At 39.1% G+C, this 25,830-nt stretch overlaps 1 protein-coding gene across 3 annotated transcripts in view; it reads left to right on the top strand.

The window, feature by feature from the left end:
- Window positions 1–25,830, top strand: part of FBN1 (fibrillin 1) — a 234,630-nt gene that overhangs the window by 81,823 nt on the left and 126,977 nt on the right. The gene's annotated exons all lie outside the window — the stretch shown is intronic.

Here is a 25,830-nt window from a genome sequence, read left to right as displayed (position 1 = left end):
AATAAAAAGCCTTCTCGGGTGACTGTTGAATAGTCAGGGTGGTGTTGGTGTCTGTGTGATGATGAGGATGATGGGTGAGCAAAGTTCAGCTAATCACAGGGTTATTGTTCTATGGGGAGGCAGCCACAGCGTCACTCTTGAGCTTTCTGCGTGCCTGCCTCCCATACCAAACATTACAGCCTTCCCCAAAAACTTCCAGACCACCCACTGGAACAATATAGTATATAAAAGGATCCAGATGCTTGGAAAGAGAAAGGGTGAAGTGTAGAGCATGCATGATACCTTCTTGTTGGCCCTTCTAGATTTTGAGCACTGTTTTTACATAGCTGGCTCACTAAAGAGATCAAGCTCTGTCTCCAAACCTCTTTTTCAGAGCATTTTTTGAAATATATCAGGATTAAAATGTATCACAAAAAGTCTGCAATTTTAAGATTGTTCTGGATTCAGGGGTGTCTGTGCCTCTATGGCTCTGCACCTCTCCTCAGTGTTCCCCAGAAAACGGGGAAACAAATCATCATAGGATGTCACACGTGGAGCTCTAAAGCTAGGCAGGATGTGAGGAATAGAGGGGAGAGTAGAGAGCATCACATAACAGAGTGATAGCCACGAGGGAAGGGTACCAAACACATGGCAAGCGCCCATTTGCGGAATGGCACAGGAGAGCAGGCTAAATACAGATAATTTACACTCGAAGGCTTAATTGCTTGGAAATTTAACGACTATTTTATTTTATACATGTGTATATTTGGAACTTAGGCTACTTGGTAGCTTTGCAGTGGTTTACCTGGTGAAATATGGCTTTTCAATCTATTTGTTCAGAACAGATTTAATAGATAGGACTTTTTTCCCTCCCCCCTCCCTGCTCCCTGCAGGACAGCTAATTTACAAGAAGCAATCTTCTTCATATGAGACTTACTTATTAATTTATTTACCTAACTCCTTCCTTTTTATCTCATCTTCCTGCCCAGTGTTGCTCCCCAAGTTTCTGTCATATCACCATTAAATATTTAGCTAAAACACATATTCTCTCTCTCTCTCTCGTTTTCTCCCATGTCTTCACTGCTTAGAATAGTATGTGACAGACAGTAGGTACTCAATGAGTATTGATGATAAAACTTAGTTCATCAAGAAGTTCTAGACAGGACTATGAGGAAACCATCTTGGTTCATTTGGTTGTTCATCTGTTCATTCGTCTCTCATGTATTTATTGAGGACATAGTCTGTCCTAAGGACTGTAGTGCATATAATCCTGCTCTAAAGGACTTTACAAATAGATTAAAAAATCTTCATTTGGTACAATCTCTTCATTTAAATAAAAGACCAATGAAAATTAGAGCACTGTTTTTACATAGCTGGCTATGTAAATTTTAAAATGTTTCATTAAAAATTTTAGAGTCTTCCAAACTATTGATTAAAACAATGCATAAATGTTTCCCTTTCAGTTTAAATGAAGTCAGAAAGCTTGTGTGGGCCATTCTTCTTGCCTGATTTAGACTGGAAGACCCCAGCTGCAGGGAGGATGCTTTCCCCAAACCATGGGCAGAGCTTTCCTGCCAGCGAGCAGGTTGGCATGCCAGTGTTTAAGTGGCAGTCCATCAGTTGGCATCACCACCTAGTGCAATCTCTAAAAATAGCAGTCTTTATCCTTGAAAAAGAAAATACTTTGGTTTTAAAAATGTTTCTGTTTTTAATGAATCCAAGACTTGGGTTAGTTTAAAGGCACTCACATTTCCCTTTGCTGATGGCAAAACCTAAAACGTTCATGCCCATGCACAGAGGACTATTCCATTTGGAGCTCTCTTACATTGACTCAATTTCCCGTTTGTAGTACACAACATGGCCACTGTTGGGCAACAAAGTAAATTAATTACAGCAAAGAAAAACTGTCGTTTACTGTATTATATGTTCTTTCAGAATATGTTTCCCTGAGGTAGCTCTGTCTCAGTAATCCATGGCCTCTGTATGGCCTACTGTCTGCCAAAATTACGGAAGATCCCAGCATCACAGCATGGACCTGTGGAGAAGAAATTTATGGCATTCTGGCCCAGTCTCTGCTTTTTGTAGAGGGTTCTATGGAGTTGTGGTGAACTGAGCTTACTAACCTTAAGGAGTCACAGAGCTAATGATGGGAGTCCAGACTTGACTCCATTCTTCTAACATCTGGTCAAATGTTTCCCAAAATGTAATTTGACAACTTACATCATGATTGTCAGGGTTACTCAGCAAAAATGATTCCTAGTCCCCAGCAGAACCAAAGTCATTGAGGGTTCAGTCCAAGGATTTGCTTTTTAATAAGTTTTTCAGTGGTTCTTATGGACACTAAAATTTGGGCTTTTACCAAGCAGCCTTAAGACCCCATTTCCAGGGAAAGCCATGTGCTAAATAGTTCTTCCGGAATGCTTGCCCAAGAGAACGACTTGCCTTCATATTTGCTCTGCTATGTATATTGACAGTATAAACCATTTCAAGATGAGCTTTAAGCCTGAGTGAAAACATACTCTAAATTAGAAGCTGAAATCTTTAATTTAGAGATACTTTTTTCCATAGTGTGAGAGTAGGAAAATTTTCATTTGAAGGTGTTGATTTAGTGGATCAATTGAAAATTGTTGATAAACTCTAAAAAGATAAATATGATTCTTTAAAATTTTGAATTGGGTATAAGGGAGCTTGAGTCGCTACTTAATATGTTCAGTTTACTTGTCCTTTCATAAAAACCTTGCAGGATGAATGTTGAGGTTGCTGATAAAGTTGTTACCTGTTTGGCCATAGGATCTGGGCAGAGGGAAGTTATGGGAAGACTTTTCAGTGAATATTTTCTATGCTTCTTGATTTTTAAACCCTTTGAATGTATTGCCTATTCACCAATTTTAAAATAATACAAATGTTTAAAGCATCAACGTTTATTGTAGGGCTTTAGTAGGTCATTGCTTTGACTCTGCCCAGGCTACACAAACTCGTACTCCAGAATCTAGTCCCTGTAGCAGAAGGTAATGAACATTTCCAAAGGGCGGAGCCAGGAAGGGAAAGAATGCAGATTCAGCTAGTTTTAAGGAAATCACTAATTGGCTTGAAAAGATAAGTCATTGTGTTTTAGGACTTATGCCCATTACTTTAAAGCCCCTCCCTGATAAACCACTCATCACCGGAGTTTTGGGTGACTTGGGGTAAATCACTCAACCCTCTTGAGACTTTGTTTTCTAGTCTGTAATAATAATGATGAAAACTCCCTGCATTTCAATTGGCTGACCATTTCTGAATACATTATTTAGCTTTCACAACAACTCTGAGGGTTGGGGAGTGTGGCACGATCCCTATTGTTCAGATGAGGAAATTATGGCCCAGAGAGGTTATATGGTTTAGAGAGGGTCACACAGGGGTGGGACATCTAACTCCCAGTACCGGGCTCTTTCCACTGTGACGTGCAGGGCACATGGATTAGGTAATTTCCAGGGCCTCTTCTGGCATCCAAGTCCTTGAGTATATGAGCGATCTGGGGCTCCATCAACTTTTGTTGAAGTCTTCTGGAAAAATCCAAAGGAAATTGAAGCCATGAGTCTGCAATTTTAGAAATTCACATTGTAATTAGAGTATCAAAACGTGCTCATATAAAGACAACCAAGGAATATATATAAAGCCAATACATACCAAATTATGCAAATTCCAAATATATCAGACCTCATGTCACATAGCACAAATTCTGCACCTAACTACCAAGGGGATGGGGAATCCCATCAGATTGACATTTGACTCTCATCCTCTCCTAAATAATACTAGCAACTGCTCTTTGAGCACCCAGTAAGACAACCATTTGTTACGTATTATCACATGTAATCCTTACTACAATCCTGAGGAAGGTATTATTATCCCAATTTTATAGGATAAGGAAAGGAGACTTAGATATTGAGTGATTTGAATAAGGCTTGTAGGTGGTAGAGCCCGTCACAAACAAGGATCCTAATTATTTTTTTTATTGCTGTCTCCTACTGGAAAGGTAGGCTCCTTTATTGGTTTAAGGTATGTGTGCTGTCTCATGCCTGTCTCATCTTCATCTTTGACGATACATGTAGCATGGTTTCAGATAAATGCATGTTGAAGAGAAAACTTAACACACATCTGCCAATACGCAGGGCAAGCCTGATTTCATGCAGTGGCAATTTGAATCGCCTTTAGTGGGCCCGTGAGTAAAAGAGGCCCATGAATTCTGCCTTCTTACCTCAAAACTCTTTATTGCATGAGCCTGGCTTCTCCTGCGTAGCATCTGTTACTTCGTTTTGACTTCCACATGTGCTGAGTAGAAATAGACAAACTTAACTCTTGCAGATAATAGATGACTGAAAGCAGATGATGGGCACACAAAACAGGCTTTGTCTCCATAGGATTTTGTTGGTAAAATACTTTGTCTTTCTCTTCAATGTATTTCGTTCATTATTTTGCTGCTGCTTAGATATGAAAACTTCCCTCTATTATCCTAATCTGATATGCCATCATCTCTTCCAACCTTTTTCCTGATGCCAGAGTGAATCTATTCTGCCGTTGAATGCAGTAAAACCTCTTGGCAGTTGTTAACAAGCCTTAGCATTTACTCAGTCATTCTGGGAAGAGAGGGGAATTTACATTGTTTCCTTAGTTCACATAGACACAGGCGAGGTAAGTAGCCTGGCTGGGTTGGCAGAGGTTTTTGAGGATTGTAAAAACTGTGCTTTGCTCTGGACCCTGGCTCCTCACAGAGGTCTGCCTGCTTGTCCTTGGTCTGTGTCCTCGGCAGGCCTTTTACTTGAGTCAGACTCCTCTAATGAGAGAGTTCTTGGGTTTCAGTCTGGGGGAACCCAGCCTCCCGCCCCCAGTCTTCCTGGAGAGCTCTCTGCTGATGCTGAAAGTGCCTGGAGCCTTGAGGATTGGATCAAGCTTTCTTTCGAAGGGGTCTCAAAATTCCTTAGACATAATATATTTGTGGCTACAATTTGTTAAGAAAGGAACGAGGCTATAATAGCCAGTAAACTGTCAAAGAAGCACATACCTAAAACAGAGAAAATGGTTTGCTGCACACAACTCTCTCAATCTCTTTTCTAGTGCTCTGCGTTCAGTATTTACACTAACTTTTAGTAGCAACTGATTTCTAAGACTTCTGGCTTCTGCTCTTTGCATTGACCAAAACCCTTGGGGCATGTGTTGAGTGAGGAAATGCCTTTTTATTCACCTGCTTCCTCGTCTGAACTTTCAGATACTCAACACTTATAGTTCCCAGTGTGAATTCAAACAGTTGAAACAGCTTTCTTTGTGGGAAATCAGGTAAGTGAGATTTCTCTACAAGGATGCAGATCTGAATGCACGTACAGGCTCCATAGCTCACTGACTTAAGCTTTAACCAGAAAGTCAGAGCTATGCAGCACCTATGGATACGCCAACAAGACTTCAGAAACTCATGGAATTGTAAATATTAATTATCAGAAAAAGGGACCTAGTCATCTCATTCTTCTGCACGCTTTGCTTCTTTGAAAACACATTTGATATCCATTCTGACTAAATTTTTTCTCTGAATATGATCCTTCTGCTATTCATATATTTCTGTTGTTCTGTTGATATATACTGTAGCCAGATATTTTGCTGGTTGATGTGATATTTCTTTGCTTTTTTATAATTCTACCCAACTTCTTAGGTATAGAATTTCCAAAGCTAGTTGTCAATGTGCCAAAACAGCCTTTACTTTAACCAAATAACTATGCTTTGCTTGACTGGGCTATAAATGACTTAGATAATTTATGCTTCCCTTCACCATACTTGGGGGAGTACCTGTTCAGAAAGGGTTTATATCCTGGCTTGGAATAGGTCTAATAATTGAAACCCTTCTGCCTGGAATTACCAAGATCTAAAACTAAACCTCATGCTAATAATGTTGAAGTTGTTGGTGTTCAAAATGATACCCAAGTGTGTATAACTTTTTATATGCTGAACTATCTTGTTTAGATAAACTGGAAGAAGATATTCAGGGATAGGAAATGGCTGAAGGAAACAAAGGTGTGTGCAGAGAGATACTTGAAATGCGGTGCAGGATCAAAGATTGAACAGTTTATATAAAACAAGGAGAACTCAAATAGGGAAATGGTGTTGATAGCTTGGCCTGGCTGAGAGGACTTGGAGTGCTTATTATTATTTATGCCTCCCTTGTTTAAGAGGCTCTAAGAAATGGGAAATCATATTTGAATGGGAGTGAGGAAATCACTCTAACTTTAACTTAGCCACATAGGAGAAGCCTAGTTATTCAGACTTGAAGCCTCCGTCTTAATTATATTTCAGGCATAGTATTTAAGGTGAGTGTTAAGTTTTTATTTTTAAGTGAGAATCTTGCAAATGCAAGCATATCAACTGATAGGCAATGTCTTTGGGCCCCAACACAAACAGCTAAGGATGCTCAGAGCACCCTGCTGGGTAAAAGATGCCACGGAGGAACACTCAGTCATCCTTTCCTTCAACCTTCATCTCATCTTTTTCTCTTCCCTCCCACAACCTGGACCTATCTTGCCTTTTCAATGACTATTTGGCATGAACTTCATTCACTCAACTTTGTCGCTGACACGCCTGTTGTACTGACGGAATCCTGGCTTGAATGGCGCTTGCTCAGCTGTGCTTTAGACAAACCCTTCTGGCTGACCTGGTTTAAACCTGGCTTTCTTGACGCCATCCTTGGCGTGTTCCAAGGTGAAAAAGGACTCTGCTGCCCCTTCCGTTGCTCCTTTGCAGCGGAAACCAGTTGCCACTTGGCACCAGGGTATATCAGGCCTGCATCCAGAGTAGTAACATGATTTAGTGAAAATAGTACTAGACTAGGAGGGAACTTGAGCCCTGGTGCTGGTCTGATTTTCAGTGGCTGTGTGACTGTGGGCAAATCACTGCACCACCACAACCTCAGCCTTTTCATCTATAAAGTGAACAAATGTTCTCTAAAAACCTTTCTGATCCTCAAAGTCAGGGATTCACATAAGGTTACCAAATTCTTGAATGAATAGAGATCGGGATTCTTTTTCTGTCTGTAAACTGCACTGCCTCTTTCCACAAAGCAGGGGCCATCTCTATATTGTTTTATAGTGTGCACTCAACTCCCCTCTCAATCTTGGGCTCAGGTACCTCAAAGCCTTTCCTTCACCTTCTCAGTTCACTATTTAGAAGGGCATTCTAAAAGTCTGTAGGTGGGCCAGGTGATTCTGGATGTCTTACTTTAAGAAGCTTTTTCTTTAATTAAATCACTCAGTTTTCAGCACCTCTCTGGGTGATGCTTTTAAGAATATCACTGATAAAAAAATATATTCTTGAGACAATTACAGGTATTTCATATGTAATATTGCACCTAAATCTTAACAACCTTAAATTGTCTCCACTTGACACATGAGGGGTTTGAGGCTCACTAAGATTAAACAATGGCACAGGCTAATAATGAACAGGGTTGGAATTTAGGTCAGAACCTTCTGTGTCTACAGCCTGAATTCAGCTCTGGCACTACCTTCACTATGAGAAGTAGCTGCCATTGCTGTAAGCATACCTGGCATGCTGTGCAAGAGATCTCAGGGAACCCTTTTTGTTAGGTTTCAAAGAAAATTATTTCTAACTGCATTTCAGATGCTTGGAATTTATGCTGTGCCAAGCACTTTTCCACTTAATTCTAAATCCATGGGTATTTCAAGGGGAATTTAACCCATATGGTTCTGATTCACTTGTACTTAACTCATCAAAGAGGATTGTTTAGTAAACCTTAGCCTCTTCCTATGAACACTTTCGAGCTCATATTTGGCTGGCATAGGCTAGATTTCAAATCTGCCATGGTTGAAGCTTGATTTTAAATCCTTCTTTCCAACCACTATTTTGTGCTGTTTCATCCTGTGAATGGATGGAAATTGAAGGTGAGTCATGAAGGCTCTTCCAAAACTTTACCAGGATTCCAGTGATATAAAGAGAGAGTCACTAACCTTTGAGGTTAGTGAGGTTTGCTGCACTCACCTACAACCTTACCCTGTTACGTGGTTGAATTGTGCATGGATATGATCTGTGAGGCTAAGAAATTAAAATCATAGATATTGTATTTTCCCCTAGGTTGGTGTAGAGAAGAATTATCTTAGAAATAAAAGGTATTTGTGGAGGTTAGGCATATTATTACTTTGGAAAAGCCTTTTAGCATAGAGTCTTTTGTTTGGGAGACATTAAGTTATATAGCCAGTGGAAAGTTTCTTTCAGAGACTCCATTAGAAACGTAGAAAGCAAAAGCCTGTTTATTATCTTTGCATTTAGATGAGTTGGGTACATTCAGTTCTGATAACCTGCTGAGTTGGAGAATTAATTAACTTGTCTAATTAACTTCACATGAGCTCATTTAAGGAATGTGTGTAATTGTTGATAGTTGTGCATGGCCCAGAGGAAGCAAGAACAATTTTTATATCTAGTTAACAGTTTGGTTTAAGAAAGATGTATTGAGTTTCTTCTATTCCAGAAAGTTGGGAATAGAAGATAAGAGTTCAGAGATAAATAAGACTCTCTCCTCCTAGGGAACCTACCTACCATTTGGTAGGTTATAATCTATATGCTTCTCTTTGTACCATGGCCAAATGGTATGACTGGCAAATACTCAATGTGTGGACCCCATCGGAGCTCAGAAGATGAAGATGTTCATTTTGATTTATGAAGCTGTACAGGCTTTTCCCAAAATGCAGTGTTTAAGTAAGTTTGGTCTTGAAGGATGAAAAGGCTTTTGAAGGCAGGGTGAGGGGTGAGACAGCCAGACATGCTCTTGGGTAATACGGACAATGCCAAATAGTCTTCGCAGATTTCTGTTTGTAGACGTGGGGTGGTGTGAGTCTGCGGAGGTGAATCAGAGCATTAGATGCTCATGCTGGGCGAAAGGGGGCTGTGCACAGTCCTCGATAATGAACAGCTGGAATTAACATGACAGCCTTTTACTGAGCACAGATTTTCAGTGCTGGGACAGTTTATCCTTGGATCAAGAAAGAAACCCAGGAAAGGGACAAGGAAGAGAACAAGATGTGAAGGAACAGTATGTGAGATTTACACATTATCATTGCATGCCATCTTTAAATAGGATATACCACATTAACACCTTAACATGCCCTTATGTTTGTATAGTGTACAAATAATGGCTTATTCTATCTCATGTTGAAGAAACCAATCAAATGATGCATGTTGGGTATAACATTGTCATAGACTGGAACGAGGTCCAGTCAGACAGAATAGTAAATATTTTAAGTATTTCTCTTGTACAGTTTTCAGAAATACCTTGGTGTCATTCCTATTTATAATTAAGAAAACTGTGGATCAGAAAATAAATAATTTGCCCATGGTTACATAGGTGTATAAGGCGGTTCCATTTCAGTTTGCAGATACAATGTGTATGTGTGTGTATAGCTTATCTTTTCTATTTATCATACTTTTTCAATTCACGGTATGACACATTTACAGAATATATGTCATGATGCGTTAGTTACAAACCTAATTTAAAAATGAATACCGCCCAACCTAAGCACAAGCTCATGACTGATACCCATTTATGATTCCCCGTCCCATCTCCTTCCTGCTTCTCCACAGGGAGGTAACCTCTGTCATAGATTTTATTACATATATTTTTCAGCTGACACCAGCATTGCTTCTATGATATCATGGTTTAGGGTGAATATATTTACAGAAATTTCCATTTCTTGTGACCAACACTCCAAAACTGCACTGAGGGTTTAAATACAGCTCAAGATTTAGGAGTATGAGAACAAGGCCCCTGAAACTGATTTGAACATTGTTTCAATCTTGACTGCTGTGATTTAATCTGGGGAGCAAGAAGGAAAAAAATGAGACCAAAGGGAGGCATGAAGTAACCATCACGGCCTGATCTGGGATTTAAGAGATCTAAATTCTCGTCCCATCTGCCACAAATTTGTTCTGTGACATTGGGAAAATTACTTTGCCTCTCTGTGTTTTGATTTATCCTCGTGTACATTGTACCGTCATTTTGAGAAAGGCAAAGTAGTGGGGAAAGCACAGCTTTTAGAATCAGAAACACCAAAAGCTGAGTTCTCATTCTGCCACTTACTCTTTGTATAACTTTGGGCAAATTTCTTACATTGAGCCTCAGTTTCCTCCTTTAAAAAATGGAGCCAAAGTCTTCCTCAGAGAATTGTTGTTAGAATTCAGTGAGATAGCATGTCTCCCTTGTGGCCAACACCATGCTCCATAAGTGCTCATTTTCTTTTTCTTCTAATATCAGTTTCCTTCCAGTTTTAAAATGAGAGATTCCAATGCTCATCTTATACATAAACGACTGAAGCACAACCAGCTCATAATTATGGAATTTCCTGTATTAAAGGGCTCAACATTTCTCTCAAATCAGACTTGTCATCAGAAGACTTTCCAAGGTCTGGATGAATCTTTTCAAATTAACAACAACATCTGGAGTTAAAAAATGGCTCCTCTCACACTCACAGAGTAGAGAAAAAGGAGTGAAAAGTATTACATAAGTTCATTTACTACCCTGTTTCTCCCCTTCCCTGAGCCAAAACAATAGATTATAAAGCCGAGACTGTGTTTTCATTGTTTCATAAGCCACCTGTGTCTGCATAGAGTGTTAGTATTGTTACCCTACTTAAAGGTTGAATAATGTCACTGTGGATGCAATACTTACCTTTCAGTGTCTCCTGGGAACCTACCTAGGCTTTTACGTAGTTCTTTACTTTCTTCTCAATCCATTCTTATTGATGTACTCTTTGAAATTGGCCACTGTTTGGGAATAGCTCCAGAATTCCATTATTTCCATATGTCTATCTATTTATATTTTTATGATTGTTATGGTAACCAATCAAATATGTAACATTTGGCAACTGAGGGGAGGGAATGGTGGTCTTTACTTTCAATCGAGGGTAGTATATAGGGCATATCACATTCGAAATATCTCAATATTAAAAAATAGAATACAGACAGGGTCATCTAACAGAGATATTAGTGAGCTTATTTTTAAAAATAGAATGTATTTTATAAATGAGAACTGGCAGCAACTCTTATGATGGTAATGATGCATATAACCATTTTTTTTATTTAATTGGAAAAATATGTGTACATCAGAGAACAGTGGATTAACGGAGATTATCAGAGTCGAGTCATGTCCCAACATTAGATACTTTACTAGGTTTCGAGGAAGGAAAATTAAGTTGTTTTGGGGAATATGAGCTTATAAAGGAATATCTGGAATTCTCATTTGCATTTGGGTAAAATTTGTTTATGTGCTTGACCTACTTTGCTCAATCCTTTTGCTCTTAATCTTTAAAATACATGCTACATAAAAATTCCTGAAATCTAATATCTTATGCTTGGATTATTCATTCGCATACATGTCAAATGACAACACAACTTGTGCACTTGGTGTCTCAGTTAGAAATGAATTTGGATGCAAGTGATACAAAACCCAACCACAGTGGCTTAAACAATTAGGAGTTAGTTTTTCTTATGTTAGAAATGAATTTGGAGGCCGTTGATGGTGATTCCTCTGCTCAAAAATGTCATCAGGCCAATCCAGTGGCTCACGCCTGTACTCCCAACACTTTGGGAGGCCAAGATGGGAGGATCACTTGAGCCTAGGGCTTTAAGATCAGCCCAGGCAAAATAGGGAGACCCCATCTCTCCAAAAATTTAAAATATATCCAGGCATGGTGACATGTGCCTGTAGTCTCAGCTATTTGGGAGGCTGAGGTACGAGGATCACTTGAGCCCAGGAGGTCGAAGATACAGTGAGCTTTGATCACACCACTGCACTCCAGCCTGGGCAACAGAGTGAGACTGGGTCTCAAAAAAAAGTCATTGAGAACTGAGGTTCTTCTTTCTTTGTGCTTTACAAAACCACAATGAGCTATCATCTAACACCAGTCAGAATGGCTACTATTAAAAAGTCAAAAAATAACAGATGCTGCTGAGGTTGTGGAGAAAAAGGAATGCTTATACATTGTTGTTGGGAGTTTAATTTGTTCAACCATTGTGGAAGATGGTATGGTGATTTCTCAAAGACCTAAAGACAGAAATACCATTTGACCCAGCAATAACACTACTGGGTGTATACCCAAAGGAATATAAATCATTCTATTATAAAGACACATGCATGTGTATGCTCATTGCAGCACTATTCACAGTAGCAAAGTTATGGAATCAACCTAAATGTCCATCAATGTGGCCGGAAAAAGAAAATGTGGTTTATATATATCATGGAATACTATACAGCCATTAAAAAGGAACAAGATCATGTCCTTTGCAGGGACATGGATGGAGCTGGGGGCCATTATCCTTAACAAACTATTACAGGAAGAGAAACCAAATGCTACATATTTTCATTTATAAGTGGGAGCTAAATGATGAGAACACATGAACACGTAGAGGGGAACACACACTGGGCCTTTTGGAGGAAGGGTGGGAGAAGGAAGAGGATCAGGGAAAACAATTAATAGGAGCTAGGCTTAATATCTGGGTGATGAAATAATCTGCACAACAAACCCTTGTGACACAAGTTTACCTGTGTAACAAACCTGCACTTGTAACCCTGAACTTTAAATAAAAGTTAAAGAAAAAAAAGAGCAAGGTCTTCATGAATCCAGGCTTGGACTTGATCTGCAGGTTGCCTTTATCTCTGCTCTGTACTGCAAATTGCAACTATTGTTTATAACAGAAGACCAGGCAAGAGAGTAGGGAGAACTTAGAACAAATCTCTTAGCTCTTCAGAATGGATTAAAAGGTTTGTCTTGCAGATTGTGGGTCACTGATGTCATTTGTGTTTAAGAATAGCAGGGTGTATCGGTTATCTGTAGCCGCGGTATGTGCAGGAGGAGAGGAAAAGTAGAACCAGGGACTATGGTAGGTATTGTACATACTCGTTTCCTACTCATACAACCCCGAGAAGCAGAGAAAACTGACTCAAAGGGTAATTTTTCTCACTGCCACATTGATAATCAGCGTTCCAGAATTCAAATCAAGCCGGATAGATTCATGGAATTATAAGTGGGTAATTATATCTTGAGCAAAGGGAATGAATAGTTCAAAAGATTAAGGATTTAGACTAACTTAAAGATATGTCATTTTGCATCCTCATTCATTCATTCATTTGTTCATTCATAAATCCTTGAGCACTTATTATGGGCCCCTGGGGATATTTTAGGCCTTGGAGATGCAAAGTTTAAAGAGATAAAATATATATCCCTAAGGCTCACAATCTGATGAAAGACAATCATGTAAGTCAGCAATTGCCATGGAGTTTAATTAGTGTCAGAGAGGAGGGAAGGAGTAAGTAGTCAGGAGAGACTTTCAAGCGGAGGAATTTGCTGGAAAAATAGAGAGGAAAGGATTCCAGGCAGAGGAGGTGGCATTTGTAAAACATGTGGATGACAGACAACACCGTGTGGTGAGGAACTGTAGTTCACTCAGTATCAATGGAGGGGCACAGCACCTAGGGAAGAGGCCAGAAAGGAAGCCGAGCAGGGAGCATTTCACAGAGCCTGTTAGGGTCTAACGGTAGTTAGGGTTACTCCAGCAGGATAAAGGGAAATGAGAGTCTACACTAAAGCAGTGGCCATTGGATTTCAGCAAAAGGGCGATAAAGAAGCTGTGGAGGTGGTAAATTTGACAAGGTTTGCTGGTGATTAAGTGGGGGGGGTGTGGTAAGGGATACTCTGTGGTCCCCCCTCCCCTGAGTCTGTGGCTCTGTGACGTGGGCTGTGGTGCTACCCTTTCCCAAAATAAGAAGTGTGGGAGGAGCTAGTCTAATGGCAAAGCAAGCTTTGGTCAGACATCTTTCTACACACTCTGCCCTTCCTGCATTATGGAAACAACCTTCTCTTCCTAGCCTGGCTGCAGCCTTTCTGGCTCAAACCAGCTGAAAGGCCACAAGGGCGTCTGAATGGTTCATGACTTGACCACTTAAATGCTATCAGAGAATGGCGTGTCTAATCGAGGCCCACAGCAAATTGGTTGCTGAGCTGAGACTGGTGTGCAGGCCTCCTCCTAAAATAACTTTTAGGCTTATTGTCTTTAGGCTCTAGCTCTGCACTGTCTTCTGCCTAAATGGGCGAGGTAACATCATGCACGAATGCCTGTTGCCGTTTGGGGAAAATTAACTAGAACAGTATGTGTTACTGAAAGTTAGCTATCAATTTATACAGGGCAGTGATGACTTTCATGCAGGTTTATGTTTCTCTGTGGCTCCCTATGGAATTACAAGAAAAGGAAGGGGAGAGCTGGAGTAGTTTTTTGTTTGCGCTTGTGTCACTAACTAGGAGGGTGGTTTTTTCTTTTCTTTGAGAATGAAAATATAAGACTCTAGTAAATCAGAATAAGTTATCTAAGTAATGCCACATTCTTATTAGATAGTGCAGGGGGGTTTAAATTATTTTTAAATAGTGCAGGGGTTTATTACGTTTTTTGAGCCATGGACACTTTTAAGAATTTGATGAAAAAAAGCGTTTTTCTTCCAGAAAGGCACAAATGAATGCACTGTATTGGGTCCCTGTCCATTGGTTGCAAGTAACGGAAACTAGCTTAAGCAGGAGGGGAATTTGCTATAAGAAATCTGGGATATCCAAAGTTGTAAGAAACCCAACAGCAGGTACGGTAGCAGGCCTTTACTCAGGGCTGGAAGCAAAAACCAAATGCTCTCTCCAACTCTTTCGGAGCCACGTGGTCTCTGTCCCTGCCCCATACAAGTGGACTGCTCTGTCCTTCATGTACATGCCACCCTCCTGCTCCCAAGGTAATATCACCTGAGGTCTAGCCAGCTGCAGAGGTGAACACCAGTGCCCCTCCATCCCAATTCCAGATTTCTGGAAGAGAATATGTGATTGCTCACTTAATTGTGTTTTGATTTATCAAACTTGTACACGTGATTTATGTATAGTTTCAGGGCATCTGTAGAACTGCTGAGTGCCAATTGTGGTCTTCAGGTTAAGAACCCCGGACTAGAGAAGTCTGAATGCCCGTAGACCAGCAGCGCTAACTTTTAGCTGTATAAGTACTGCCGAAAGTTACAAATACCTTTAGTAGAAGGCATTCGTATGAGCATAGTTCCTAAGAACACTTGCTCTGTGCAGGAGTTGTGAATTTTGAATATCAGTAGTGAAATCCCAGGATGGTGAATATGATTTATATTAAATTATAACACTTTCCAAGGTCATTGATATTATATTCCTAACTTTTACCCATAAAGGTTTGGAAAATTCCATTTTAATTATTGTTAGCATGCTTTGTAAATATCCAAGGGAATACAACATAGACCTGTTAATACATCCAGAGAGCTAAAATCTGGCTCAAGTTGTTTTTTCTTTCACAGTTGGAGAAAATTGTGGTGTTTCGCTTCCCTCTTGGGGCATTTTAAACCACTTTTAATGCTGTCTCTTATTATTTTCTAACCATATACACTTTCCACACATATCTAACTAGCTGCCTGAGATGAAACCCCAGAGTCTGGCCAAGCTGATGTAAATCTCTAGTAAGTGGTAAGAGGGAACACAGTAATACAGTGTCCTGTCAGTGTTCAGAAAGTACACGATTTAATAGTTGTCGACCTTACAGTCTCAGGAGCAACTTTAAATCTTTTTTCTAGTTTTATAGAATGGAAGTTTCTAAGGCATACACCATTGGCTCCACTGAGCAAAACTTAGCTAGAATGAGAGGATAGTATTAAGGTTTAATTCTTCACATCATGTACCTGGGGTGACTGGAAAATAACTGTTAATTCCAAAGAGCAAGATGAATATTTGTGTAATTGTTAGCCTATATGGTAAACCAGTTGTCACTCACCAGTGGCTCAGAACATCAAAATCCTTATGTTTCCAGTGAAGCTGCCAAGAGGCCCGGTGATTCTCCCATTAATGACATGTTCTCACTCCACTTAGCATGTCTGAAAAATGGATGACCAGAAAATTAAGAGTGAAAACCCAGTTCTAGGGTCTGCTGCCTTGGTCTTTGGTGTCTAAACATATGGATCATCTGTTGTACTTGATATAGGAGCATGTACTGATTTTTGTCAGGAATCTTCTTCTGTTGATGAATTAAATCTACATAACTGGGTTTGATGCTGCTGCCTCTCCCACCACCTCAGCTTCCATGCCTGTCTTTTGCTCGGATCACTCACGTGTTCTGAGTAATGCTTATACTTTCTTCCAACTTGTCTTTCTTCAGCTGAGTTCAGCGCCAGACTCTGAGCTGGAAACAGGCTCAGGAATTTTTCATTCATCAGACATTTTCTTCCAAAGAAAAGTTCTGAGAAGAGGAAGGCCAGCTTGACACTGTGTTTTCATACTTCTGTGACGTGTGTGTGTGTGTGTGTGTGTGTGTGTGTCAGAGAAAGAGAGAAGATATACGAACAACTTATGTATCACATATCTATTAACATGCATATTTGATAAAAAGCCAATTCTAGAAATAACTTTTGCCAACTGATGTATCAAAACAATCTCATTGCCGTTTATCTGTCTTGATATTACAGAAAGTTCATATTTATAGGAGGCATTTCTCAGCTGTGGTTAATAATGGCTGAACTTTTGTCCCTGCTTTAAGTTTTCCACCAGATCTCTCAGAATTGATGCGATCGTGGAATGTGAATGTGGTGTGTCTCCATTTCCTGGAGAATGAACTTAGAGCTGGCAGCTAGAATGCTAGTGGTCTTGGATTCCCATGCCCTGTCATTTACAAAAGGGGCAGTGGAGTTCCTCTGGAGGAAATCCCACCCACCACGCCAGGATTCCATCACGTATTACTGGTCTGGGCCGTGGGTACTTCATACTTGGTTTTCTGTGAAAATTCATCAAATGTGTTTGAAGTAGGAGCCTCAACCGTGACGTTTATACATAAATATCTGAATATGATAGTAGTAAATGCTTGCTCACAAAAAGGAAGGGGAGGAAAATACCTTTATAAAAAAGTGAAAACACACAAGTCAGGATATAATTGCATTACATGCAGGTTTTGTTTTTGTTCGTTTGGATAACATCAAGATTTACAGATAATTTATTCAGGGAGAGCTTCATTAATTCAAATCACCTGTTCTACACCACGTACCGTATTGTGAAAATGGGACGCACTTGTTAACAGATTGCTAGTATTTACAGCCTTGTCTTCCCTAGTTTCCCCATTTCAGCAAATGGCCATTTATTCAGGGATGGAAGCCAGAAGCCTGGGAGCCTTTCCTTTTCCCTAACGCTTCCCATCTGCTCCATCCGTAAGTGCTTTGGTTCTTCTGCCCAAGGACATCCCCTGCCTGCTGGCCTTCCACCCTTCCTATGCCAGCACCCTTGCCGAGCCCTCACCAACTTTCACCTGAAATCCCTCAGCCTCCCTGAAAGCCTTTCCATTTCCACTCCTGAGCCTTTAAAGCAGCATTCTCAAATAACACATGTGTTTTCAGTGGCTTTTTCTTGAATGTGGAGCCATATCCAAACTCCTCATCATATCCTGAGATGTCCTGCACAATCCAGTCCCTGCTGAAGGATCCAGCCTCGTGGTATGCCCTTTCCCCTTTGCCTTCAAAGCTCTGGTCACAGCAGCTTCCTTTCAATCCTAGAGAAGCCAGGCTATCTGCCAGCCCAGAGCCACTGTTCTTTCTGTCTCCTGTACTTAGAAAGCACTTACATTTTGCATAGCTGACTTATGCTCATCTCTAGGCCTCTGTTCAAATGTCACCTCCTCAGAGAAGTCTTTCCTGATAAGCTTTACCAAGGTAGGTGTACCCAATTCTCTATGGCAGTGGCATGCTTGTTACACTTGTAACTAAGTTACAACCTCAAATCTAAAATTATTTTAATGTGTTGATCTATTTATTCACTACCTCCTCCACAAGATTGCAAACTCCATGTGAACAGAGGTTTTGTGATGTGCTGCTCACTGATACAGTGTAGTGGCTCGATAAGTATTTGTTGAGTGCATATGGAAAGCCATGGTTCTGTTTTACAGTTGTGAAATGTAGGCCTTGAACCTGAGCATTGAAGTCAAAGTGTTTAATTTTATGTTGTGGAATTTCTTCGTTTCTTTTTCTTTTTTTTTTTTGATATACAGTGTCACTCTGTTGCCCAGTCTTGAGAGCCATGGTGCTATCACGGCTCACTACAGCAAGTGATCCTCGCACCTCAGCCTCCTAAGTAGCTGGGCATACAGGCGCTCACTACTACACGCAGCTACATTTTTTTGTAAAGATGGGGTTTTGCCATGTTGCCCACACTTGTCTTGAACTCCTGGGCTCAAATGATCCACCTGCCTTGGCCTCCCAAAGTGCTGGGATTGTAAGTGTGAGCCAGCATGCCAGCTAGAATGCTCTTTTTATTGTGTTAAAGTACACAGAAGATTAAAATTTACCATTTTAGGCCGGGCGCGGTGGCTCAAGCCTGTAATCCCAGCACTTTGGGAGGCTGAGGCAGCTGGATCACGAGGTCAACAGATCGAGACCATCCTGGTCAACATGGTGAAACCCCGTCTCTACTAAAAATACAAAAAATTAGCTGGGCATGGTGGCGCATGCCTGTAATCCCAGCTACTCAGGAGGCTGAGGCAGGAGAACTGCCTGAGCCCAGGAGGCGGAGGTTGCGGTGAGCCAAGATCGTGCCATTGCACTCCAGCCTGGGTAACAAGAGCGAAACTCCGTCTCAAAAAAAAAAAATAAAAATAAAATAAAATTTACCATTTTAACCATTTCTATATGTACAGTTCAGTGGCATTAAGTACATTCACACCTTGGCACGCCTGTCACCCCCATCCATCTCCAGAACCTTTTCATGTTCCCACAGTGCAACTCCCCACTCCTCCCTCCCCTAAATCCCTGGCAACCACCAACTGAACTGCTCTTTATGAATTTGATTGCTCTGGGTGCCTCATATTAGTGAGATTTGCAATCGATATTTTAAGTCAATTTATTTTTATTGCCTCTTTACAAACATAGGCCTTTACCCTCCATATATACAATGTTCAATGTTGAAATTGGCCTGCTACAGAAAATCTCATTTATAATAATAATTTAATGATAAAACATTCTATTAAGATTCTTCATGAACTTTTTTCACCTTTTGTGGAAGTTATTTTTGGAAAATAAACAATATTACAAGGTACTTTTATGATATACAGGTGAATGTAAGAATATGTTGCCCCTGACCATTTTTATATTTAATCATAAGGCCCTTTCCTCTTGGGCTATTACTCTTGTTTTTGGATTGGAGAGAATATTTTATGCTTCACGGCTTTGAAAAAAAAATAAAAGAACAAACAAATTGTTATATAATGTTATTGTTTTTGTTTACTAGCTGATGCTCTGTGGTCAAACTGCAGTGTTTGGTTTAACGTGGCATTTCATACAAGCTGTTTTAAAAGGGAGTAAATCAGAGCCAACCGGTTCTTTAAAGTGGAATTTGCAGACCATTAACAATGAAAGTATTCTCTATGATTTTTTTTTATCTTGATGGTAAATATATCACCCAAACCATGATTTGACTTTACCAATTCCCCTTGTCTTTTTTTCTAGTAAAAGTAGTTGAGAGAGAACGTTGCAGGAAGATGAAAGTCAGTTATGACTTGTAGGATTTATAGTGAAGGAACAAATAACGTCAGGTAAATGATTATTCTAAAATGAGACCTCCTCTTATTCTGAACAAGATTTCTTACTGTTTTCTTCATCATGGAACAGAATAAAATGTGGTAGCAATTTGCTGTAGTTGAATTGCTGCCACATATAATTGGGTCCCACAGAACTAAGGCCTGGATTTTGGTGAATTGCTTAGTCTCCATGTTAGATTAAAAGGTGTACGACAAATCAACTTGTTACTGCAGTTTTGAATGATCCTTACATTTAGGTTCATAGTGGTAATACTTTTTACTTATGAAATAACGAAATTAAAAATCAGGGAAAATATTAATGTAGAAATACTTTTGTTTTATTCCTATATGGTTTATTTCCAAAGTGCTTTTTGAAAACATTTAGTTACAATTAAGTCATACCTCAGATGCAGCACCTTAAAGATAAATATTTTGCATAATATTGTTTAGTAAATTTTGCCAAAAGGTCGTATTCTTTTTTTTTGAGATAGAGTCTTGCTGTGTTGCCAGGTGCCAGGCCGGAGTGCAGTGGTGCAATCTCGGCTCACGGCAACCTCTGCCTCCCAGGTTCAAGCAATTCTCCTGCCTCAGCCTCCCGAGTAGCTGGGATTACAGGTGTGTGCCACCACACCCAGTTAATTTTTATATTTTTTAGTAGAGATGGCGTTTCACCATGTTGGCCAGGATGGTCTCGATCTCTCGACATTGTGATCTGCCTGCCTTGGCCTCCCAAAGTGCTGGGATTGTAGGCGTGAACCACAGCACCAGCCTCATTTAATAACACTCTATAGACCATGTTAAATAGGTAATCTTGGCTGCAGTATTTTATCTAAATGCATGGATTGGAAAGTGTATTCAAACCTTATTGTGATATTTTTCAAATGCCATGTAGCTTGGATAAGATGGGAGAAGGAACACTGCATAGTAAAAGTAGGCCTGAAAGGAATTTCTTTCTCCTGACATTTTATTATAAAAAATTTCAAACTTCCATTAAAGTTGAAGGACTAATATATAGTATACACATATACCTTCCACTTATATTGAATAATTGTTCTCACTTTTATATACATAATAGCTCTCTATATGTATGTACACATATGTATGTATATATGGGTATATTGAATATGTAAAATTAAAATACATATTTATTATTTACTTTGATGAATTATTTGAAAATTAAGTTGCATATATCATGACACTTCACCTCTAAGCACTAAGGACATTCTTGTATATAACCACAATACCATTATCATGCCTAGAGAAACACCAATTCTGCAGTGTCATGTAACATCTAGTCCACATAAGATTTCTGAAATTGTCTCTTTTAGAAACAGTATCCACTTGAGTTTTGATTATTAAGATATTTAATCTAAAATAATTTCTGTACTTCTTTTGGTGAAGAGAAAATCATTTGCTTTTGGAAAAGTTCAGGACAATTTCCTTAGAAAATATCACACATTCTGAGTCTTCTCTGCTTGTTTCTTTGTGGTGTAATTTACCTTGTTCCTCTATTCCTCTATTCCCTTCAGCTAGAAGTTAGGTATGGAAGTTCGATTACATTAAGCCTTGACTATTTTTGACAAGAAACTTCATAGATAATGTGCACTACTTTATATTTTCTCAAATCCGGAGTCCTGGAAGGATTTCAGATGGTCTTTCTGATAGTACAATTCTGAAATAAAGAGTTGACTTTTGGTGTTACTGATGCTGAATACCTATTGTATCTGGGCCCCCATTGGAGGATCCGCCTGGAATTCCACTCAGATACAAGCTACAGCAGTGGGTAGAGGCTGGATGTGGGAGTTCCTGACAGCGGCATGAGGTCGTGTATATCAGTGTGCTTTGTAAAGCTAGAAGGAAAGAGACTGGAAATGGAAATTCTATTAACTATTAGGACACTGCAGTAGTGGATGATCAGCCTTCCTAAGTTTTGACTTCGTTGTTTGCTTTGGTGAGCTGGTGGTTAGTATAATTATCTATAATATAATTTGTAAAGAACATAATAAAGTGCCTCATAATCAGTGCAGCACTGTGGAAATGAATAGTATTTTGCCATGATGAGAATGTCAGACCTAGTTGAGAAATACTGGGTTATGTTGAGTGGCAGTGATCCCAGTTTATGGGCTATCTTATATTTCTATGGTTAGACCTTCAGATAAGTAGTTGTTATCTTGCAGATATCTCCAATTAATCATGGAACACGAGCATTCTTCATCAACGGAAAAGAGAGAGAGGAAGAAAAAAATACACACACACACACACACACACACACACACACACACACAACTTAGAGCCCTAGAGGGCAAAATCACCTTGGGGAGCTTTCGCAAGATGTGGATGCCTGGGCCCATGCCACATCTACTGAATTGGGTTCCATGGGGAAAACTGGGAGAGGACAGGGTGGTACCCAGGCATCAGCATTTTGCAAATCTCCCCAAGTGATTCTGTTATGTCCTAAGGTTAAGAATGATTGGAGTAAGAAGAAGTAATGACAGTTATGAGGCTGATTACGATAATGGAACTTCTTAACTTTAATTTTCCTTGGACTAAAAGTTCTCTGAACTCCTTCCTCAGAAAGTTGCACTGAAATTCCACACCTTAGGAGCCTAATGTTTCCCAGGCCAACCTACCTTGGAGAAATAAATGTGCTGTGACCCTCTATGTCATGGATAAATTGATATCTCATTCTTTTGTTTGTCATTTTTATGAAAAGAAGGATTTAAAATAATTGGAGCCTAGTGCCCAAAATTATATCCTTGTGCCTTCCCTGCAGTTTGTGGTTTAGTGACTGGGTAGGAGGGACAAGAATTCATTGTATCACAGAATATTCTTTCCCTGTAAATGATGCATTTGCTTCAGGGTGAAGTCTGATTACAAATGAAAGTGAAATAATGCTGTAGACCACAGCATTCTGAGCTGCAGAGCTGGGCAGGAGCTGAGGATCAGAGGCTGCAGACACATGTTGGTCAGAGCCCAAGCCTTGAGGCCAAATCTAATGGGACTGGAGAGCAATCCTTGAGCTAACCACTCAGAATGGGAACATGTAGATACAGAATTTCCCATGAACCAGCCACACTGGAGTAAAGCAGTTAAAAACAATTAGAATCGCACTTTAATTTTGGAAAGACTTGGCCTGTTGCCCTAGTTCATGAAGGTCTTATAAGGAAGTGATTGTAGAGCAATTTGCAAATAGAAAGCATTTCTAATACTATATTTTAGTTGCATTAGGAATAGTGATTTATACCAAAGCCAGGAATGAGTCAGACGTTAACACAAGCATTGAATTAGGCACACTCCCTGTCTAATCCTGGGACTATCTGAAAAAAAAAAACAAAAAACAGAGTATGTAAATTTAGCTTAATACCATGTAAGTGCTATGGGAGTAATTGTGAATAATTGGATTATTAGTAAGGAATTGAGAGTGTGGGCAGATTTCTTTCTGCGGTTGGAGTATTGGACTAAAAACAGCATAACCTTGGCAATCTAAATGAAGTACAGGACAAAAAGCACATGCCGCCAAATCAGAATGACATTTGAAAACCATGTTAATACAGCATTTACCTTCCAAGAGATTTTTAGATCCAAATTTATTTCATCCAGATTATGCCTCTCCCTCTGCAATCAGCATTTTTTATTTAAAATACAGATCTACAGATATATTTATATCCACTTGCTAATCTGTACTGTCGAATAAGCCAGTTCTAATTTGTTTCCGAAATAACTTTGTCTATAGTGATAAGTATCTCGCACAGAAATGTACTAAGTCTGTAGTTTCTATTCTACATACTTAAAGTATTTGCCAAATATATAGTATTCTTAATAAATTGGATCCCTGTGGACTGTTGGGATGCCTAATGTATGCTGTCAGAATTAACAGCTCTCATCTCGATGCTATATTTCATATTGAAAGAAGAATAAGTTATTGACCCTGGAAAAGTATTAAGGGTTTTTTTTTAAATGAATATCTGTCAATGAGGAATTCACCTCTGAAATTATGAATCAGTGTCAGACAGAACTGAATCAGATTTGTTTTAGCATTTTGTAGTGTGTCTGGATTTTGCTGGTGTCACTCACAAAACACCATATTTGCATCTATCCTGAACCTTTGCAGTCCCCATATGTATAATTCCATAGAGTATCTTGGCAAAAAGAGGTGGAAAAACAAATCCTAGCAGTGTTGAAGAGAGGATTATAAATTAAAATTCATGTTGCATTATGCTTTTTTAAAAGGATTGAAAATGGCATGCTAACATGAATCTGTTTGATTAAAGCATTTGCGCTTGTCTCAGTAAATTAACAGAAAAGAAACAAGCCTAAATTCTCTTTCTTTTTACCTAACATAAAGTTTTATTTATTTTTTAAATAAAAGATTATACTGCTGTGATTTTTCTAGTCTCAGATGTAGGATATATATATAGTCATAAAAATCTTGTTGGCTGTTGAATGAATTAAATATTTTTTATTCTGAAAAGTATTCATTGTAATGTACACTGAATGTTATGTGTAATAATGAAGAATTAGAGACAATTTAAATGATAGAAAATTATTGAACACATTCTGTTATAACTTGATAGAAAATTATGCAGCAATTAAAATCACATTGTGGAATAGTGTTTATTACATGGGAAAAAGCTTTGGAACTGTTAAGTGAAGAAAATCCAGCAAGATTCAAAAGTATACTTTTAGTATAATCCTTATTTTGTGATTAAAAAATAAAACACACACATGGATACACACAAAAACTTATGTATGATAATATAATCAATATGTTATCAAGGGTTTCTCTAGGTATAATTACATTTATTTGTATGCTACTGCCTTTTCCCAACTGTCTAAAGTAATTAATTTTTAAATTAAAATACATGATAAAATATTGAAGTAGAAAGGAAAGACCAAATAGGAAAGATGTATTTATTAAATGCCTATACGTATTATTTGGGAGAATTGAGCCAAAAAAGTGAAGATAAGTCACAGCTCAGTATTTAATATTTGTTTCTATTTTTGTTTGCATCAGTATCTGTGGAAGAAGATAGCAAGTTTTGAATAAATCTGACATACAATGTAAACTATTAAAATATACCTAGTATTTGATGATATAAAACTAAAAAAAACACTAGAATAAGAAGTAAATAACCAAAGTTAAAAAAAAAGAAATGATAAACAGAGAAGGTATCAGGAGAAAGGGCTGGAAAGTTGCATTTGGGGGCCAGTTCATGCAGAGGAGGGACGCAAAGGTCTCAGGCTTGTCTTTTGGAAAGGCAAGTCTGGTTGCATGTAGATATCACCCACCCAATTTTTGGCCTGTTTGCATATCACCTGTACTAGTAATTACTTAATTTTTTTAATCAAATTAAAAGATTTTCAATTCATCTTCATAGCAAATGTATCTGTTAAAACATGTCTGATATATTTATGCTGTTTCATAATACACATTAAAATTAATATATGACTACTAAAATCTAAAATCACCTCACATTCTGTGAGTGGGACATACAGCACACTTTGGTAAACACTGGCATGGAGGGAGGGAGATGGGGAGCTGGCGACTTGGCATTTGGACCATCCTGTCTGTCTCTCCAGTGCTACCATAAAGAGGGTATGGTAATCCTCTTTATATACATGACTAGCATGGAGCTTGTTTTGTTTTTGGAATTCTTCAGAAGGTTGATCTTACAGCATGGGCATCAGAGCAGTGCCGTTTTCATAACACCATTGAGCAGAGGTGGTTCATTGCAGATAGCAGAGGAGAGGGAGGAAGAGCACCTAGTGATGGAGTCAAAATTCCAAGGGAGGGGTTGGAGTGAAGATGCAAGAAAAAGAAAGCAAGAGAAAACAGGTGGGATAGAGGGATGCCAGCAGATAAAATTCAGTTATTGCCAAAACATTGTTACAGATCCAGAATGTTCACGCTTGCTGGTAATGTAATGAAAAGTTTCCCTTTTTTCTTTAGCAAATAGCATGTTTGCTGTGTCCTATGAGCTACTTAAGGAAAGAAGAAAATAATGAAAACATCCCAGTAGTTTCATTAGCACAGCCAGTGATTTTCACAAAACTGTTGCATTCACAGGTGAAAGGAACTTACTGGGGTCACTGAGTCCATTTTTAGACTCACAGAAACCATTCTACCTGAACACTTCTAAAAATGACCTGGAAGCATGCAAATGTCTGGTAGTGGCTAGGAGCCCGTGGGTCCCACCCCACCCCAGCTTCCACGCCATTGTAGATCCACAGAAATGAGTA

Source organism: Callithrix jacchus, chromosome 8 (assembly GCF_049354715.1).
Source record: "Callithrix jacchus isolate 240 chromosome 8, calJac240_pri, whole genome shotgun sequence".
NCBI lineage: Eukaryota > Metazoa > Chordata > Mammalia > Primates > Cebidae > Callithrix > Callithrix jacchus.
This window is presented reverse-complemented; position numbering and strand designations above follow the sequence as displayed.